Consider the following 5,110-nt stretch of genomic DNA (forward strand, 5'->3'; position numbering starts at 1 on the left):
GGAGTTGAAGAAAGAGTAGAGTAGCACCTAGTTTTTCCAAGCCTTCACCAAACAGTTCACAAAAGCACAAGGATGAAAAATTAGAAAAGTAGAGAAAGAAGACAAAAGCTTGATGACGGGGAGAGAAGAGAAAGAATAGGAGAGAAAGAAAACCAGGAAGGTCAATCTTCCTGTTGATAGTAGGGAGTTAATTGTAAATGATGATGCTTTTACCCTAATAAGGAGAAGGAGGATGGCCCCTAGATTTTTTTTCTTTAGAAGTTTTTTTTTTTTTAACGTTTATTCATGTTGAGAGAGAGAGAGAGAGAGAGAGAGAGAGACCACACATGTGCATGCATGCATGAGTGGTAGACGGGCAGAGAGAAGGAAAGAGAAAATCCCAAGCAGGCTCCATTCTGTCAGCACGGAGCCCAACATGGAGCTTGATCTCACAAGCCCATGAGATTATGATCTGAACTGAAATCAAGAGTTGGACACTTAACCAACTGAGCCACCCAGGTGCCCCTGGTCCCCCATATTTTATAGCAGGGTGGGAGTGTTGCAAAGACTAGCTGTTTTGGGCTTGTTGACTTGTGGAGAAGCAGAAATAAGGAAGTACACATATCCATTCTGTCAAAAAGTGCAGTGACTTATATTTCTCGAATAGTTTAGTTTCTCATGGACAGACTTAGGTTTGCCTAGGTCTTTTCCATTGAGTCAACTCTAGTGCAAAGTGAAATAAAGAGTGCTTTAAAAAAAAAACCTCTTGATTACTCAGTGAATGCAGATGCCTTCTGTGGTGATTAATTTTATGTCGTTGATTGAGCCATAGTGCCAGATATTTGGTCAAACATTATTTTGGATGTTTCTGGAAGGGTGTTTTTGGATGAAACTTAACATTTAAATTGGTAGATCAATAGGTAATCTATGACAAAGGGGGCAGGAATATACAGCAAATAAAAAAGAGTCTCTTGAATAAATGGTGTTGAGAAACCAGAGAGCTACATGAAAAGAATGGAACTGGACCACTTTCTAACACACACACACACACACACACACACACACACCTTAAAACGGATTAAAGACCTAAAAGTGAGACCTAAAACCATAAAACCCCTAGAAGAGAATACAGGCAATAATTTCTTTGACACTGGCAATAGCAACATTTTTCTAGATATGATTCCTAAAGAGCAAAAGCAAAAATAAGCTATTGGGATGATATCAAAATAAAAAGCTTTTGCACAGTGAAGGAAACCATCAACAAGACAAAAAGGAAACCGTCAACAAGACATAAAGGCAACCTACTGAATGGGATAAGAGATTTGCAAATGATAGATCCAAAAAGGAGTTAATATCCAAAAATATATAAAGAACTTCTATAACTCCAGCATAGATGGACTTGGAGGGTATTATACTAAGTGAAATAAGTCATTCTGAGAAAGACAAATACTATATGATTTCATTCATATGTGGAATCTAAAAAACAAAACAAATGAATAAACAAACAAATGAAGAACAGATCAGACCTATGAATACAGAGAGCAAACTGATGTTTGCCAGAGGGAAGGGTGGTGGGTGGGTGAGAGAAATGGAGGAACGGGAGTAGGAGATACAGGCTTCCAGTTATGGAATGAATAAATTACGGAAATAAAAGGCACAGCAAAGGGAATATAGTCAATGACATTGTAACAGTGTTGTATGTTGACAGATGGTAGGTACACTTGTGGTGAACACTGCATATCATATAGAGACGTTGAGTCACTATGTTGTACACAATGTTAATGTACCATTGTGTGTCAACTATACTCAAAATTTTTTTAATGACACTAAAAGACAATAAAATTTAAATAGCTAGAACACATAATATTTTTTGTTTGTTTATTTTTGAATATGTTCATCTAATATCTGGTTTAACATAAAAGAGTGATATTTCCAGAAACAATTTTTTTTTACGTTTTTTTTCTTAAGTAGTCTCGACACCCAACATGGGGCTCAAACTCACAACCCCACGATCAACTGTCCCACACTCCACTGAGTTGAGCCAACCAGGTGCTCCTCCCACAAAAAAAAATGTAACTAAAAAAATTGATAGATGGAGTAAAGCAGACTGCCCTCTATAATGTGAGTAGTCTCATCCAAAACAGTTGAAAGCCTGAAGAGAAAAAAAGACTAACCTCTCCTGAACACACAGACTTTAGGATTCATCTGCAATATTCACTCTTCTTGATTTCTCCAGTGGGTTGTCTTTTGGCTTGAACTGTTAACTCTTTCCTGAATGTTCAGGCTGCCAGCCTCCTGCATTAGATATTGCATTTTCCGAGCCTCCTTAAAATAACACACACACACACACACACACACACACACACGGTTCTGTTTCTCTGGAGAACCCTGACAAATACAGCATTCTGTATGCTGACAAACGAAGTTGAGAAGCAACAAATGTGTTCATGACTTTTTTGAGCCAGCACCATAACTGAGGACTGTGGACTAGAGGGCAAGAACCCAGGATCTGAAGTCTCTGGCCTGGTTCAGGTGTAAGCTCCATTCTTTCTTAGCCGTCTGCCCTGGATCATTCACCTAAATTGAGACACAATTGCTCTGGGGACTAGAGCATGGCCAAACCCTAGTATGTTCCTTTTCTATGACTGCTGTAACAAATTACCACACACTCGGTGCTTAGAACAACATAAATTTATTCTCTTACAGTTCTGGGGGTCAGAAGTCTCAAGATGTCAAGAGTACTTCAGGAGGCTTCAGGGGAGAATGTTTCTCTTTTTTTTCGGCACCTTGAGCCTGCCTGCATTCTTTGGATCACAGTGCTTTCCTTGCATCCCTCCCATCTCCAATCTCTTGCTTCCATTGCCACATTCCTGCTATTCTTCTGATCTCCTGCATCTCCTATAAGGACTGGGCCCACCCAGGTAATCCAGGATAATCTCCCCATACCATAACACCCTTAATTTAATCACATCTGAAAAGTCTCTTGACATCTAAGGTAATGTTCACTAGTTCTGGGATGAGGCCATGGGTATCTTTGGGGTGAGAGGTAAGGTATTATCTGGCCTACTACACCTGGACACGAAAGGCTACTGGTTACAGTTCAAAGGTGACATAGGGGAGGGATTCTGAGATTTCAGAGTTGGAACTTGAAATTTTGTGGGTTTTTTTTTTTTTTTTTTTTTTGGAAAAGTACTCAACTATTTGCTGAATGCAGAAAGTTGCAACAAAGAAATGCTTTCTTAGCTGCCAAAGAGACAAACATGTGTTGGTACTGTATTTTTCTTTAAAATTCTCCTAGAGTCATCACAGAATAAAGCTTCCCCTGCGTTAAAAAATAAATGTAGGGGTACCTGGGTGGTTCAGTGGGTTAAGCATCTGATTTCAGCTTATGTTATGATCTTGTGGTTCGTGAGTTTGAGCCCTACATCTGGCTCTGAGCTCACAGCTTGCAGCCTGGAGCCTGCTTAGGATTCTGTGTCTCCCTCTCTCTCTGCCCCTCCCCCACTCCTCTCTCACTCTCTCTCTCTCTCTCTCTCAAAATTAAACATTAAAAGGTTTTTTTAGGGGCGCCTGGGTGGCTCAGTTGGTTGAGCGTCCAACTTCGGCTCAGGTCATGATCTCACGGTCTGTGAGTTGGAGCTCCACGTTGGGCTCTGTGCTGACAGCTCAGAGCCTGGAGCCTCTTTCAGATTCTATGTCTCCCTCTCTCTCTGACCCTCCCCCATTCATGCTCTGTCTCTCTCTGTCTCAAAAATAAATAAACGTTAAAAAAATTAAAAAATAAAGGTTTTTTAAAATAAAAATAATAATAAAATAAACATAAACATGTTTTTACAAGTTAATATTAGATCTAGGTATACAAGTCTATGGGGATTCTTGCTCTGCAGCTTTACTAAGTACTTCATTCAGTCTTCTTTAAGTTACCTTCAGCAAGGGGGTGCCTGGGTGGCTTAGTCGGTTAAGTGATGACTCTTAATTTCATTTAAGGTCATGGTCTCATGGTTCTTGAGTTGGAGCCCCACATCAAGCTCAGCACTGCAGTGTGGAGCCTGCTTAGAATTCTTTCTCTCTCCCTCTCTCTCTCTCTGCCCTTCCTCGGCTTGCTCTCTCAAAATAAATAAATAAACATTATATATATATATATATATATATATATATATACACACACACACACATACATATATATATACACACACATACATATATATTTATATATATTTAATATATATTATTTATATATTTAATATATATATTTAATAATTATATATATTTAATATATATTAATATAATATATTATATATATATTTAAGTTACATTTAGTAGGTATTTAAACCTTTTAAGATGGACCCTGAGAAGCTCCCTCAACACATATAATTCAAGTATTATAAATACATATCATTTGCTTTCCAGGATATATCATCTAATATAAGTTCTAGAATTGTTTTGTGTCCTTAAATGCTGAATACAACTTTTGAGAGAATCTACAACTTTCAGTGCTTCCTTCTTAGCTACATGGATAGCTTTAGGAAACCCTCCAGCCTTTCTTTTTGGTGTATTGCTATATATTGGGCGGTCAGAGCACTGCCATAATCTTTGCTAGGTATATACTTAGCAGAGAAAACTGAGTTTTGAATCCCTAGAAAGGAGAGAACATTGAATAAATGTTTTTAAAAATCATCCTGATTGCTAAATTCACTGCTCAGCAATTGTTAGAAAGTCTGTAATTTCTACTAGGCAATGAAGACTCATGGTCTGAGACTGAGGTTAAAAGTCTTTGGGACCCCAGACTTACTTACTTATGTCTGCTGATGGCATTCTTTCCTAGGCATTCACTGGCCTTTGGCACAGGGCTTCAAATAAACACCTGAGACTTGGTTTATAACTCAAGGATGGGGGCACCTGGGTGGCTCAGTCGGTTAAGTGTCCAACTCTTGATTTCGGTTCAGGTCATGGCCTCACGGTTTGAGTTTGAGCCCGGCATTGGGCTCTGTGCAGACAGTATGGACCCTGCTTGGGATTCTCTCTCTTTCCCTCTCTCTCTGTTCCTGCCCTACTTGTGTACTCTCTCTGTCTCTCTGCCTTTCAAAATAAATAGATAAATTTAAAAAATTAAAAGAAAAGAACTCAAGGA

The sequence above is a fragment of the Neofelis nebulosa genome, chromosome 5 (genome assembly GCF_028018385.1).
Source record: "Neofelis nebulosa isolate mNeoNeb1 chromosome 5, mNeoNeb1.pri, whole genome shotgun sequence".
NCBI classification, from domain to species: domain Eukaryota; kingdom Metazoa; phylum Chordata; class Mammalia; order Carnivora; family Felidae; genus Neofelis; species Neofelis nebulosa.